Source organism: Pleurodeles waltl, chromosome 1_2 (assembly GCF_031143425.1).
Source record: "Pleurodeles waltl isolate 20211129_DDA chromosome 1_2, aPleWal1.hap1.20221129, whole genome shotgun sequence".
Lineage (NCBI taxonomy): Eukaryota > Metazoa > Chordata > Amphibia > Caudata > Salamandridae > Pleurodeles > Pleurodeles waltl.
The window spans coordinates 465,086,172-465,102,799 of NC_090437.1; positions in this window are offsets into that span (position 1 = coordinate 465,086,172).

A 16,628-nucleotide genomic window follows, 5' to 3' on the forward strand; every position below is an offset into this window, starting at 1 on the left:
GGTAATATTGCAGGATCACAGAGTTCCTGTTGTTGATGTCCTCTTCTTCTGCTTCCTCGTCTTCACTGTCCACAGGCTCCACAGCTGCAACAACACCGCCATCTGGACCATCCTCCTGCAGAAAAGGCACCTGTCGTCGCAAAGCTAAGTTGTGAAGCATACATCATGCCACGATGATCTGCCACATCTTCTTTGGTGAGTAGAAGAGGGATCCACCTGTCATATGGAGGCACCTGAACCTGGCCTTCAGGAGGTTGAAGGCCTGCTCTATTGTCTGCCGAGTTCGCCCATGGGCCAGATTGTAGCATTCCTCTGCCCTTGTCATGGGATTCCTCACTGGGGTCAGTAGCCATGACAGGTTCCTCAGTCCTTAGCAGGATGAAGCACTCTGGGCACAAGGCCCCTTCCAGAGCCAGTGGAGAGATACATCCACTACCTCAGTCCTTGGCAGGATGAAGCACTCTGGGCACAAGGCCCCCTCCAGAATCAGTGGAGAGATACATCCACTACCTCAGTCCTTGGCAGGATGAAGCACTCTGGGCACCAAGCCCCCTCCAGAACCAGTGGAGTATCACATCCACTTCCTCAGCCCTTAGCAGGTTGAAGCACTCTGGGCACAAGGCCCCCTCCAGAACCAGTGGAGAGATAAATCCACTACCTCAGTCCTTGGTAGGATGAAGCACTCTGGGCACAAGGCCCCCTCCAGAACCAGTGGAGCGATACATCCACTACCTCAGTTGTTGGCAGGATGAAGCACTCTGGGTACCAAGCTCCTTCCAGAACCACTGGAGACTGTCATCCACTTGAGAGACTGTGGCTTTCACTCCCCAGGATTGAACAATGGGCAAACCACCCACTGTAGAGACTTGAGAGACTGTGGCTTTGCACTCCCCAGGATGAAGCAGTGGGCAAACCACCCACTGTAGAGACTTGAGAGACTGTGGCTTTGCACTCCCCAGGATTGAACAGTGGGCAAACCACCCACTGTAGAGACTTGAGAAACTGTGGCTTTGCACTCCCCAGGATTGAACAGTGGGCAACCCACCCACTGGAGAGACTTGAGAGACTGTGGCTTTGCACTCCCCAGGATAAAGCAGTGGGCAAACCACCCACTGTAGAGACTTGAGAGACTGTGACTTTGCACTCCCCAGGATTGAACAGTGGGCATGTTGCCCCCTTGTGGATTTGGCGTCGTGCACTCAACCGGCTGAGGTGCCACCCTTTCCCTCCCCCTGAGGTGCCTGTTTTATTGCTATCTGATGCCCCTGCAGTGTTCTCTCTGTCATGGTCGGGAACTTGTGTGAGCCTCGCCCATACTGTGTGGGCCCAGTGTTCCACGGACTTCCATGGAGCACTACCTGGACTACTATTCTTGGTGTATATTTTGTTAATAGTGTATATATGAATATTTTTGCGTACTGCATTTTAATATATTACAATGGTTACACTCATTTTCTTTGGTCTTCCGAGGGGGTTGGGGGGTGTAACTGTAATGTATTAGTGTGTGTTGTCGTGGGTGAGGGTGGGGGTGTTACGTGTTGCGTGTGTGTGTCCCTGTTTTTTCCCTCCCCTGTGTCGTAGGCGCAGTACTCACTGTATCTACACCGCCGGATTTCGTGCTCCTGGTAGAGGAGCAAGAAGATAAGGGCTGGCAGGATCTGCAGCTCTGGTTCCATGGCGTCCTGGTGTCTCGTGGGGTGTGTAGAGGTGAGCGTTTTCCCTTTGAGGTCCTGTTTCTGCCGTGTTTTTGTCCGCGGTGAATCTGCCCCGGAAAAGGTGGCGGATTGGTAGGTTGTGATACTGTGGGCGGCACTTTGTCCTCCGCCTGTCTGTTGGCCGTGACCGCCTAGCTGTTTGTTTGTACCGCCGTGGCGGTCGGAGTGTTAAAGTGGCTGTCTTTGTTGGTGGTTTCCGGCATGGTCGTAATTCTAATTATTTTACCGCCGGCCTGTTGGCGGTCTTACCGCCGCTTTAACACCATCCACCAGTGTTGTAATGACCACCCATGTGTGTAAGCTAGTGCATACTGCAAATGCGTTAATGGCTGTTCTGTAATATCAATACAAATATTTTTTTTAATGTATTTGTGACACACATCATCACACTTTTTATTTGTTCGGCAAAAATAATTTGTTCTCTGATGAAGAAAACAAGCACTAGCAAAGCCAACACCTCTCAATTCGCTTTTTGAAAACCGAGACCAATTGGCTTTCCAATGCTTGTTTAGGAAAAGGCTCTATATATAAGGGGAGCAGACGATGTTTATCTAACATTTTTTTAAATGTATTTATTTATTTATATAAATTTGCATAAACCAACAATAACAGCCCCAAGAGCTACAGATATAACACAAGGAGTCCATAAGTGTGCGCACAATAAGGTCCGGGATAAGTAAAAGCAAAGTCAGAGGAAACATGGATCCCAGCGAGGCCGGAGCCCTAAGTTCATGTACCATTCCATATACATGCCAATAGTAACGACATGAAGCGCTCCCCCAGGGGGAATCTGAATGCAGAAGTTCTTGGGGTACAAACTAACAACAACCACAACAGCAGAAGGATAGAGGCAGCCGAGCAGACTCACACAGCAGGATCGTCCACCAAACAGCATTCCCCACATGTGCGGGAGCAATACCCAATCCAAATAGTCATATGCGTGGCCTCGCACACGCCGTAAAGACTCTCTCAATTTAACCACTTGATTCCCAAAAGGAGCGGACAGGTGCCCAAATGTCTCTAGGGCGAGAGCACGCCGGGCCCATCTCCCAAAAGATTGACAGCTGCTCCTGACAGAATGCGGCATCACGCAGCCAATCAGCCCTCTGCGGAGCCCCGCCCCGCCCCCACCAGATCGCCACTCTTCTCTTCGCCAGCAGAAGCAACATACCCAGAGGCGTCTCCACTCCGACGGCACCCCACCCAGCAGGCCCAGCAACGCCACTACAAGAGAGAAAGGCAGATTCAAGCCAGTCATGCCGGCTATCACATGCATCACTTCACCCCAAAAGACGCGCACCTCACCACAAGTCCACGCCAAGTGCAGAAAATAAGCATCCGGAGCAAGGCAACGTTCACAGCGTGCATCATCGCGCAGCCCCATAGCCCGCAGACCGCGGGGGGTATAATATAAGCGATGTAAGAATTTAAAGTTTATGAGCTGCAGTCTATAGTTGGGCAACAGTGTTCTCAAGTGCGCACAGCAGCTTCTCCACATAGCATCAGTAATCTCCTCCCCAACATCCCTCTCCCATTTAACCCTAGCAGCCTCTACCACCGCCCTCCGCTGCTCTTGCATGCACCTATACAATTTAGTATTAAGCTGACGTGGGGAATGCGCGCACCATAGTAGCTCAAGTGCCTGACAAGTTTGAGGCATAGTCGGAAGTCCAGTAAATCGCGCCCGGAGCATCGCGTATACCCGCAAAAATACAACCTATGCAACACATTATCAGCTCCATCACTTAGCGCCTCCTCCGGCGACCACAAACGCTCATTCACAAACCAGTCCCCTAAGAGAGACAACCCGGAAGCAGTAAGAAAATCCCACAGCCGCACATCTCTGGACATTCTTTCATCTGCAACATCCAACACCGACATCGTGGGCGCAAAAGGCTCACATCCATCTGACTGATGCAGCAGAGCGGCCCAAGCCCTAGAAGTGCACGCAACGGTGGGGTGAATCCAGGTCATACATCCAAGCACCCTCGGCAGCCGGTCCGGCCACACCGCATCACTCTCAGGCGCAAGATGAGGTAGATATCGCACCGGGCGGATCCAAAAGTACGCAAAATGGGCCTGAGCACAGTAATAGTACAGCTCCAGATCAGGGGCAGCAAGCCCCCCCAACTCAAACGGCAGCCGCACTAAAGCCGATCAAGTCCTCCGCAGGAAACTCATGGGCAGCACCAGCGGAAGGTTAACAAAGAGATACAAAAATTTGGGTAAGACAACCATCTTGGCAATGCCAATGCACCCAATCAGCGAAAGCGGCAGGGAGCGCCACACCTCCAGCCTGTCCTCCAACCAGGCCACCAACCTTCCATAATTAGCAAGTCAAAGGGTCTCGACGTCACAACTGAGCCATACACCCAGATAGCGGACTGGGCCCTCCACCCACTCAACAGGATAACGCGACGGAAAGCGCGCCGTAATACTAGTAAGAGGGAGCACCACCGACATAGACCAGTTCATCACTATGCCAGAGAAGGTACCGAAGCGGACAACCTCAGTGAGCAAAATATCCAGATTCCCACTCGGCTCCCGCATATACAGCGCAATATCATCTGCATACATTGAGACCAAGATCGGATGCTGCCTAAACAGTGGTTATGATGTTGCCGCAAATAAGCCACCAGCAGCTCCATCGCGATAGCAAAAAGGAGCGGGGATAGAGGGCATCCCTGACGAGTTCCCCTGGCCTCCGGGAAGGGGTCTGATATGCATCCTTTCAACAGGAGCCTCGCAACCGGATCAGTATATAGCAAGAGGATCAACCCTATAAAGCGCGCACTCATACCAACCCTGCCCAGCAGTGCAAACTAATAGGGCCAGGACAGGGAATCAAACATCTTTGTCACATCCAAAAACACTGCAGCAGCCTCATCTTCCGCCGTGAGGCTACCCAGCACCGCAAAGAACGTGCGCAAATTGTGCGCCGTCGATCGCCCCGGCACAAAGCCAGACTGATCCGGGAGCACCAAACACAATATCAACGGCTGCAATCGGAACGCAGTCAACTTGGCCAAGATTTTATTATCAACATTAATCACGGAGAGCGGGCGGTACGAATTGCAGCTACAAGGATCCTCGCCTGGCTTAAGTATTGTGACGCAAGGAGGCGGGGAGAGAGCCTGCTTCCAATGCCTCAGCATAGACCTCCAACAGGTAGGGAACCAGAAAATCGGAGTACTCCTTATAAAAGGCAGGAGTCAAGCCATCTAGGCCCGGAGCCTTATCACCAGGCAGTCCACTAATTACTGCCTTGACCTCCTCCACTGAGAAGGGCTTGTCGAAATAAGCTCTATGCTTGTCATCAAACCAGAGCAGACTGATCTCTGAAAAATAAGCCTGCGCCATATCAAGATTCGGTTTAGAAGGGGCCAAGTATAGATCCTCAAAATATCGTGCAAAGACCTGCATAACACCCGCTGGCCCCCCTGCCCGTCTATTTCAGTGACATACCCACTTGCCCAAGGCTTGCGCAGCATGTTCGCCAGTGTACGACCCGCCCTGTCGCCCTCTCCATAACGCCGAGCCCTAGCATATTTCCCCAGGAAACAAACCTTGCGATTGGAGGCCTCTTCATAGCGAGAGACCGCATCACGCAAAATCACCACTGTCTCACCAGCCCAGTCCATCACCAATTTCGCCTCCAACTCCACTATCTGAGACTCCAGCCCAGCTAATTCACGACGCAAGGCCCGAAGCACGCCGTGCTGCTTAGAGAGGCACACCCCTTGAATAACCACCTTGAAGGCCTCCCAGAGCGTTCCGGCCAAACCCACAGACCCGTGGTTCTCAGCAAAGAAATGCAAAATGGCTTCCCGAATCTCCTCACGAAACACCACATCCCGAAGAGCTCCCTGCGGCAAACGCAAAGCAAACGCGACCCCCGGAGTCCCAGGTATCGACAACTGCAGCTTAGCTGGAGAATGGTCCAAAAGTGTCCGGGCCAGATGCTCTACCGATTGCATCCACATCTCCACGTCCCTAGTTCCCAACCATCGGTCCAAGCGAGACCAGCTATTATGAACATAGTTGACGCACATGCCCTCCCTCCGACTACCATGCTTAGCTCTCCACAGATCAACCAAAGCACCATCACTCATCACAGTCTTCAGAGCAGCAGCCGCAGCAGAATGTCGAGGTCTAGTCGAGCTCTCCCGATCCCTCTCCGGATCCAAAACCACATTGAAGTCTCCCCCCCAGATCACAGCCCCACTGCCCAACAATTCCACCAAGCACCACACCTCACAGAAGAATCCAGGGTCATCCACATTAGGGCCGTAAACTGACACTAACCGACAGGGCCTGTCCAACAATGTCCCACTCAGCAGCACATATCGCCCATTCTGATCCACTATCACACCATGCGTATGCCATTGCAGCAACTTACGCAGCAGAATCGCCAGTCCTCTAGCGTAGCTCGAAAACACCGCTCCATGACACTCTCCAATCCACCCCGCCCTCAGCTGTTTCTGCGCTTCCAGATGAGTCTCCTGAAGCAGAGACACATCGATATGATGTCTTTGAATGTAAGCAGACATAAGACACACCTTACGCTGATCATTCAGGCTACGCACATTCCAGGTAAGGCAACTAACCGTCGTCATTGCGCCCAGCCTCAGCACAACAGCACTTCCATTTGTCCCGCCACAGAGCCGCCCGCCACCTCCTACCAGCCCCATCCAGCACAACAAGACAGTAGTGAAAAATCCAAACACCACAGGCACAACAAACCAGAACCCAAACTCACTCCCACCCACACAGACCCCCCCAAACAGGTCAAAGCAAAAATCCCCCCCGACCCCCAACAGAGGAGATCTAAACACCAAAGCATAAGAAAAGGATTCATCCAGGGGTCGTAAGTCTAGCCATCCAGCCCATCTGAATAACAGACAGGCTAGAAAGGACAAAGGGCTTGAAAAAGCAGATAAACTGATACAGCAGCGCTGAAAGAGGAAGTCAGAGGCACCACCAGAGCGTCACCCAACAGGATTCAGGGCCAACCATCAATGTAACTTCAAGGCAGTCAATCAATGTCACTGAGGTGTGCCCGCTCCGAGCTCCAAGTTCCAGATTGTTCAGCTGAAAAGCGCTGAGGAAGCATCTTGACGAACTTGGCCGCCAACTTCGGATCCATAAAGAAATGCAATGTTCCGCTGTGTTGTATCCAAAGCTTAGCCGGGTAGATAAGCGAAAAACGAGCTGCAGTCAGACTCAAAGAGTGCTTAACCTGCAGGAACACCTTTTGCGCCACCTGCACACTCAGAGTGTAATCCAGCAAAAATTGCAACTCAGTGTTTCTGTACACCACCGGACGACTGTCCCGAGCCAGTCGCAGCACAGCATCGCAGTCGCGATAATTCAAAAGGCGAAAAATAACAGGTCGCAGTGGGGTCCCAGGAGGGGGCCTAGGGCCCAGCGACCTATTAGTCCTCTCCACCACCAACATACGAGAAAGCTCACCTGGAAACAAATCAGCAAGCATTTTCTCCACAAAGTCTTCCATCCTACCCATGTCCGTGGATTCAGGAAGGCCAATCAACCGAACGTTATTATTCCGGGACCACGCCTCCAAATCTTCATTCTTGTTCCTGATGACCTCCAGCACTTGCTCCATCTGCAGCAAGTGCTCTCTCACCCTGTGCCGCTGATCCTCCATCTCCGAGGTGCTCGACTCCAGCTGCTCAAACCGAGCATCATGCTCTTCTACCCGAGCCCTGATGCGGACCATCTGCTCTGTCAAATGGTCCAACTTGGCATCTATTCCAGCCAAGCTACTCTTAAGATCAATAAAAATGGATTTAACCGAGACCCCAGAGTGCGCATCGTCCATCTGCACCTCACCAGACTGCAGCGCGGCGGTGCTCCCCTTCCTTTTACCACCCTCAAAGGAAAGCTTGGCCTGTCGCTGCTCCGCCTTACCCATTGCGGCTTCCGCCCGAAGCCCAGCCCTAGACGCTCCACCAGGCACCCAAAGGTAGACGGGCCCACAGCAGGCAAAAGACCAACTGAAGACCCTCAGAGGGGTCTCCAGCCACTGGTCAAAGCGCACCCGCCGACAGCCGCACTCCTCCAGAGGTAAGTGCCCAACAGCAGCAACACCACCAGTCGTCTCCTTAAATGCGCGGGAGGTAATCCGAATGCTCCCTCAGCTCTCCACAAGCGCCAAAAAGAAGGAAAAGAAAAAATCCTCCGCTGCCTCCAACAGAACAACAATGGGCAGCAGTAGTACAAAACGCCACTGCCACCTTCTGGCCCAAACAAGAAAGGCCCCCCACCGGCCCGACCCGGCCAGCGACAAGAGACTCCACTACCCTCTGCCGGCCCAGCAAGGCTCCCCCCCAGCCCGATCAGGCCGGCGACAAGTGATTACAGGCTCCCCCAGCAGGGACCCACCACCTGGAGTCCCAAGGTGAAATCACCCCTCACAAGACCAAAAAGCAAGGTGGGCCCCCAGCCGCACAGGAGGGACCTCCAGCCTTCAACTCACGGGGGCCCCCTCACCACAGGGACACCACTGCCCTGAGGGCCCCCGCCAGCCACCTCCAAGTTGGCCCAGCACCACCGTCGGGCCTGCCCCCTCCAGGGCGGGAAGGCTTCGCTCCCGGGGCGCGCACCCCCAGGCAGCCGCGCGCCGCGAGGCAGCCGTGTGGCACCAGGCCCAGGCCCAGCCTGAGCCTACAGCTTCACGGGGGCCGCGGCCCGGCAAAACCGCCGAAGGCCCCCCAAGCAGAACCTCCTCTAACCTCGCTCCGGCGGGGGTGCAGAGGAACCCCTCCTTGGCCCTCACAGCAGCCCGCAGCGGCTCGTCCGAGCTGAGCGCGCCGGTCCCCCGCAGGCCAGACGCCGGTAGGGCTTCCACCACCCTGCCGGCCCACAGAGCAGAAAGTCAGTGAATTCACGGACCCGGGGAAGCCGAGTCCAGTCAAAAAGGCCTCCGGCTGGGGGGAGCACCTCTAACGCCGCTGTATCAGGGGAAATAAAAAATAATAGCCCTAAGTGCGGCAGAGCCTCACGCTGTGACGGCCATCTTGCCGGCAGGCTAGATCCGCCCCTGATTTTTATCTAACATTAAGCAATATGAGTCTTTAAGGGTGAAGGTTATCTTATTGCATATTTTCAACTAATCATCCCTTTTCTCTAAAGCAATACAAACATCAATTTTTAAGGCTGGGTAAACAACCAGTCAGTGGGAGAGAATTTAGGTGGGGTATAAGTAAAAGTAGTGACATTAGAGAATTAGACAAAGAGCTGATGTACTACATAGAGAACTCTCACACTGTGCTCTTCACAGTAGTATGTGTCCTTCTCCTGCACCAATTCACTTGCCCCTTTTTGCCCCACTTTGTGCAGCTTCCCAATTTCCTAGGTGCTAGGGGAGATAAGTACCCTCAGATAATTTCCATTAGTACAGTGGTACAAACCATGAGACAGTGCAAAGCTCTTAATACAAGTTCCCCTGGACCACTTGCATCCCCTCCCCCTGCCTCCTCGCCACCTCTCCCTTTTTTCTAACACTGTGAGATGGGTATCATAAATAACAGACCTTTTTGTTGTGTTGTGTTGGAGACTTTTGTGGCTGACAGATCTCTGCTTGCTCCTCTTATCCAAGCACTCCCCTTCTTCCTGTGCTGATTCTGTTTGCTCCTTCAGTAACTCTAGAGAGGGCCCAAGGCAAAGGACCTTCATGTATCATATGGTAAAAGTGAGGAGCTTAGAAATCTCAGAGGATGATCACGTTGCAAAACAACAAGGCCACTTCACATCATGAGTAGAGCAGCCTAACCGAGGAGCAAATGTGTGGCTGTTTCTGTCTTTGCTCTCCTGCTCTTGTCAGTGTTAACATCTTGCCATCGCCCATTTTAATGTAATTTCCTCCAAATATCTTAGGGTGGGTGAACCTGTAACACTGCTAGGGAGGATGAAGCTCAATTAGAACTCCAATAAAGTAAATTAAAGTTCCCTTGCCTTTCGCTTGTACTATTCCTCACATGTGTCCCGCTGCCAGCTTGCTCGTTCCTATTAGACTCCTCTGGACCTATTCACAAACCTCATTTTGCAATACATTTTTGTAATACTACAAAACATACAACAAAATGCTATTCTCAAACCTTTCCTATCTTTTTCTGTGGGGAGATGTTCCCCTGAGTATGGAGTGTTCATATACATTAATAAATGTTTCAGTAGTAAATATAAGAGGAGCAGATATGAATGGCTTGAAAATGGGGAATACTACACACATACAAAAGACTAAGAGCCAGATGTAGCAAGGCTTTTGCGCCTCACAAACAGCGAAAACCGCTGTTTGTGAGGCGCAAAAGCCACATCGCGATGCCCATTCCCATTTTGCGAGCCGGTAACCTCGCTGGTTTCATTATACTTGTAACTTTTTCTTGGTGTGTTTCAGAATTATGTTCTTCTTGTTATTTTCACAAATTTCTTCAAGCTTTTAATATGTTTTTATTCATTGTATATTCTTACAGTTTTCAGATTAAGGGTTATTCTCAACCAGTGTAGACGTGCATTTCTTTACTTATTATCTCATGTTTATAATTCAGTTAAAATGCTAGGTAATCCTCTTCAGAGACATAAAGTTATTTTGCATCTTTCTAAATATAAAACTGATATAACTATTTTACAAGAAACCCATTAGACTAAAAACGTTCTGGGTTGGTAAGGTTTTCTCATCTCCTGCATGTAAAAAGGAAAATGGTACTATAATTGTGCCATACTGTCAATTTTTATTGTTTAGTTAACAAAATTCATAAACAATTGAGTGCATACAGTATTAAAATTAAAATAGCCTTCCAAATACTAAAATTGCTGAAAGTTAACAGCTGTAATCAACTACCCCATTAAAATTGCTTCTAAACATGCAGGGTCTTATGCAAAGAGACAGGAAGGAAGTTTTTGGACCTCATAAGCTGAAAGTGCATACACAAGTGGAGGGACCAGTTGGAGTGCTAAATAATAAAGTGCGTAGTGCAAGAGTTTGGCATGTTTCGCCAGAAAAGATGCAGGCTACTAAATATGAGGACACTAGTTAGTAGCTGTGCCAAACCAAACTAACTCAACATAGAACCTGCATCTCGCTGTACCCCCTTGTACAGCAAGAGCCCCTTAGGCTAAAGTGCATGTGTGGCAAGAGCAGCAAAAGAAAAGTGTTTCATATGGAGCATAAACGTGGTAGTTCCCTTTGAGCTATTATTTTGATAATGCCACTAAAAGCAGCGGAGTTATATGATATAAAGATTTTTTCCCCAGATTCCCCCAAGTTAAAAAAACAAAACAAGGTGTTCTGCTTGAAAGGTGGCACTGAGATGCAACTACAATAAAGCAGCAAGAGAACACAATCTAGCTCCACCCACTCCCCGAAGAAGGGTGGCCTCAAATATCAAGGACACAAGATGGAAGGGGATAGCTAAGAGCCCAAGTTAATGGCTAGGCAGCCCAACCCCATGTACCTTAGGTATAGCAAGTGAAGGTGGAGGGGACCATTAATGCAGGGAAGCAAAAAGAATGTTGTTTTACACGATTAGAAATCTTGATATCAAGTCATGCAAATAGTTTCCCCTCCTCCATGTCCATTGCCACAATTAGGCTGAAGATCCCTTGTCCCACCATTATCATGATTCAGGATTTTTGGATGTCGTAATATGATTCAGTTTTTGGGTAGAGATATTGGGCTGGGTGTGGGTGTGCCTTTACAAATTTCCCACACCTGAATAGAGTTCCTACATCTTTTTTGCTGAAGCATAATGATGAGGCCGTCAGGCAAATGCAAACCCACTGAGCCAAATACATTGGTTTTAACAAGGATCTCCAGATAACATTGAGCGCAGGACAACAGCACAAGAGGTGCAACTATGATTCACCCTTAAAGTTACATAACCTACATGCCCCTTCCTTCCCCTGAAAAGCCCATGCCAGATTAAAATTGACTACTGGTAAGCCTAGCAGGCACATTTACAAAATATCACTGCACTTCCATCTGTTGATGGCATCTGTTACACATGGTTGTGACTTCCCTACCAAGTATGAGGTATTCAAGGGAAGCAAGGCACAGGAGGACCTTAAAGTTTAAATATACAGTTGCTTCGAGATCAGTTCCAGCTGCCTGTTGATTACCCTTTTTCCAGGATGTGTGAGAGACAGTGTCTGATTTTAAAGCTGGCCCCTCAATTTGGACAGAAGAAACTGCTATTCATATTTGCTGCTGCCACAGATTCCCCAGAGTCTTGAATATGTGTTTCAGTGGGCTTTGGCCGGTGCTTTCAGGACCTAAGCCTCGCAAGCTAAAGTTTGTCTTATAGCCTGTGCACTGTGCTTGTTCTAAACTAGGAGCACAGGCCCCAAGAAAGACCTGAAAACCATATTGCAATGCTAGGAAGAGGGTTGCCTTCATAGCGCTGAGTATTGGTGCTACAGAGGTACTTTTTAGTTTCATGTTATAACTGTATGTGATGACGGTGCCTTTCTTTTTCAAGGAAGCTATGTTGGCAGTGGGTTTAGAAGTTGCTGTGAATGAAATTCCCAGGTAATTGTACTTATTTGCTGTATTCTAAGGTCTTGCTCCCCATCTGCCATGTGAGATATGTCTTATTCCTATAGCGTCCGAAGATCAGGACCGTGGTCTTATCTTGATTTTTCGTAAAGTATTTTTTTCCATTGTATATGGGGAGGCAGCACAGGGTTTGCTGTATGCCAACTTTGGTGTGGTCCATTACAACTAGGACCTCAGCATATTGCAGGATGTGTAGATTGTACTGGCTAGTCTTGGGGGACCCAGATCCTCTGTGTAAAGGTTAAAAAGGAGCGGTGAAAGAACACAAACCTGCTTCAGGCAGCCTTGAGTGGTCATTTTAGATTTAATCATATGAGGACCTGTTCTCACTCGGATCCATATGCCAGAATACAGGGTAATAATTGTCCCTAAAAGTTTCAGGGGGACACCCCATGAACTTAGTTTTCTCCATAGTGTAGGGTGGTCTACCTTGTCAAACATGACACTGTAGTCAATAAACTAGCAGAAAAGTGGAGGTTGATTTTTCTGAACTGTTTGATGGCTCAGGACTGCTAGTGCGGTGATGTTATCCATTGATGATGCCATGGCACGAAATCCCATCTGGAAAAAAGGCAGAGGATTATTAGCCACCACCCAGGCCTCTTTCTGTTTGAGTACTGTACAAGTATAAGCTTTGGCCTCTAGATCTAAAAGTGCTATCAGGTAGTAGTTAGATGGGTTTGTTGGGTCTTCTTTCTTCAGTACTGGGCCCAGGATGGAACCCCTCCATGTGTCAGAGAATTAGGGTGAGGAAGGCTTGGTTGAAAAGGGCGGTTAACACCTTTGCCCATTCCTCTGAGGCACATCTAAATATATATTATATTATTTATTCATTGTCTTTATAAATTTACTGACTTGGACCTCTGAAGTCAGTTCATGCATGTCATCTATATAGCTATATTGGCGGTTTGGAGATCTCAAAACCTGCAGTTGCCTGCGTAATCAGGTGGGTATGAGGTCAGTTCCTATATGTTATCTATGGACTAATCAACAACCGTTCACTTGTCAGCGTAATCAGGAGCGGATGACTGGTCGGAGTATAAAGCTTCTACATTTCTAACCTAGAATCCTTCTGGGTTTTCCCTGGTGATATTCAATCAATCAAAAAAAATTGTAGAGTGCGCTACTCACCCCTGAGGGTCTCAAAGCGCTGGGGGACTCAGGGTGGGGGGTTATGGAGGGTCACTGATCAAGCAACCATGTCTTGAGGTTCTTTTTGAAGAGCAGGAGGTCTTTGGTTTTGCAAAGGTTGGTGGGGAGGGAGTTCCAGGTTTTGGGGGCGAGGTAGGAGAAGGACCTGTCTCCTGTGGTGGTGCGTTGGACGCGGGGGACTGTGGCTAGGGTGAGGTCGGCTGATCGGAGGTTGCGTGTGGGAGTGTGGAAGTTCACTCTTTCGTTGAGGTAGGTTGGGCCGGTGTTGTGAAGGGATTTGTGTGCATGGAGGAGGATCTTGAATGTGATTCTCTTGTCTATGGGGAGCCAGTGAAGGGATTTGAGGTGTGGTGAGATTCATTTGTGGCGGGGGAGGCCAAGGACAAGGCATGCGGCTGTGTTATGGATTCTCTGGAGTTTGCGTTTGAGTTTGAGTGTGGTGCTGGCGTAGAGGGCGTTACCGTAGTCCAGTCTGCTGCTGATGAGTGCGTGGGTGACTGTCTTCCTGGTTTCTGGGGGAATCCATTTGAAGGATTTTGTTTAGAGTGCGGAGTGTGTGGAAGCAGGAGGAGGTTAGAGCATTGATTTGCTGTGTCATGGAGAGGGAGGGGTCCAGGATGATGCCGAGGTTGCATACGTGGTTTGCGGGGGTGGGTGGGGGCCTAGGGTGGTGGACCACCAGGAGTCGTCCCATGTGGTTTTGTTGGGGCCGAAGATGATGATCTCAGTTTTGTTTGAGTTGAGCTTGAGGTGGTTAGTGGTCATCCAGTTGGCGGTGTCGAGGAGAGCACCGTGTAGGTTGGTTTTGGCGGTGGTTGGGTTGCGGGTGAGGGAGAGGATGAGTTGGGTGTCATCTGCATAGGAGAGGATGGTGACTCCATGTGCTCAGAGGATGTTGGCTAGGGGGATCATGAAGATGTTGAAGAGTGTGGGGCTGAGGGAGAACCCTTGGGGAACTCCGCAGGTGATCTTGGTAGTGTTGGAGTGGAAGGGTGGAAGGGTGGAAGGCGGACTCTCTGGGTCTGGTCGGTGATGAAGGAGGTGAGGCAGTCTAAGGCTTTGTGGCAAATTCCTATGTTGTGGAGGCGTGTGCGGAGTGTGTGGTAGCAGACGGTATCAAAGGCTGCGGAGAGGTCTAGGAGGATGAGTGCGACGGTCTCGCCTTTGTCGACTTTGGTCCTGATGTCGTCAGTGCATGCGATGAGGGCGGTTTCCGTGCTGTGGTTCTTGTGGAACCCGGATTGTGAGGGGTCAAGCGTGTTGTTTGCTTCGAGGAAGTGGGATAGGCGGGCGTTGATTCGTTTCTCTGCAACCTTGGCGGGGAAAGGGAGATGGGGCGGTAGTTGGAGAGGATCTCCGGGTCGGCTTGTTTTTTTTTTAGGAGAGCGGTGATTTCCGTCTGATTTCTGGGTAGGTGGCGGAGTCGAAAGAGGAGTTGATTATGTTGTAGAGTATGGGGGCGATGGTTGGGCTGGCTTTGTTGTAGATGCGATGTGGGCAGGGGTCGGAGGGGGATCCGGAGTGGATGGAGTTCATGGTTTTTTCGGTTTCTTCGTGTGTGGTGGGGGTCCGGGTGGAGAGTGTGGTGAGGGTATCAAGAGTGGGGGTTGGGTCGGGTGAGTGAGGGGTGTGTGTGGTGGGTGTGTGTGGTATGAAGCTGTTGTGAATGTCCAGGATTTTGTGGAGGAAGTGGTTGGAAAGGGCGTCACATAGGGGCTGTGTGTGTGCGGGGTCTATGTTGCTGGCTTTGGGTTTGGAAATTTCATTAATGATGGTAAAGAGTTCTTTGCTGTTTTGAGAATTGTTGTCAAGGCGTGTCTTGTGGTGATCTCTTTTGGCAGTGTGTATGAGTTGGTGATGGGTGCGAATGGTGGTTTTGAGGGTGGATAAGTTGATTGTGGAGGGTTCTAGTCGCCATATTTTCTCAGCTTGGCGGCATTTGCGTTTGGAGTCTTTGAGTTCAGGGGTGAACCATGGGGCTTTCTTGATGTTGCTGGTGGCGATGTGTTTTCTGAGGGGGGATAGTGTGTCTGCGCAGGTGGAGATCCATTTGGAGAGGTTGTATGCTCCTGTGTTGGGGTCGTTGGCGTTGGGAGGGGTTATGGGCCAGTGGGGAGTTTAGACGTTCTGTGGGGATCTTGTCCCACATGCGGTAGGGTGTGGTGTGTTGATGGTAGTGTGTGGGGGGTTTGGTGAAGGAGAAGTGGACGCAGTGGTGGTCAGTCCAGAGGAGTTCGGTGGTGTGTTGAGGCGGTCTTTGCGTTGGAGTTTGTATCCCTTGGTGGCGATGGCTATGTCGGGTTCTGAGGAGGGGTTGGTCCAGGTTTCCGTGAGGAAGGCGATGTCAGGTGAGTGTGATGTGATGAGGTCCCAGAGTTCTATGGCATGTTTGTGAAGGGAGCGGGTGTTGAGGAGCAGGCAGTTGAGGTGGTTGTGGTGGGTGGCATTGGTGTGGTGTGTGAGGGTGTTGTTGCGGGGTGTGTTCTGGTTGTGGGATGGTGTGCGGCGGGGTTGATTGGTGGGGGCAGAGCGGGTGAGTCTTGCGTTGGGGGTGTTGTGTTTGTTGAAGGTGGGGTCGCTATTGTTAGTGTGAGGGATGAGGAGCAGGAGAAATGACAGGTGTGGCAGGTGAAGGGGCCATGAGTGTGTGTGGGGCTAGATGGGGTGCACGTGGGGCGGGGGCCTGGTTTGAGAGAGTGGATGGTGAGCGGGGAGTAGGTGTGTCTGAGAGGGCCAGGGGGACTGGCGCTGGGCACGGTCTTGGCGCAGAGGGGCGCAGACGGGCTTGCCTTTGGGAGATTTCATTTTAATAATGTAGATCCAGAAACAGGCATGGCTTGTTTCCTTGAGCATTTGGGGGATTTTTAGCCATTCCTTTTGTTCTAGGGTTTCCTGAAATTCTCACCTTAATTGTCGATGTATTGTCATTCGATTAGTGATAGATAAAATACCAATTACCATTTTCTATGACAATGGTCCCAAACAACCTGACATTTTGTTTTGGCTATCTATTTCCAAAACAATTAGTGGAAATTCAAGATGAATGTTTATTACTGGGAGGTGATTGCAATCAAATATCTGATCATTTCCTGAACAGGAGTTTAAGAAATTGATATATTCCTCACAAACTCCAGACACAATTTTTTCTTATCTCAGCACTTATTGGTAGATTCGTTGAGACTTTCAAA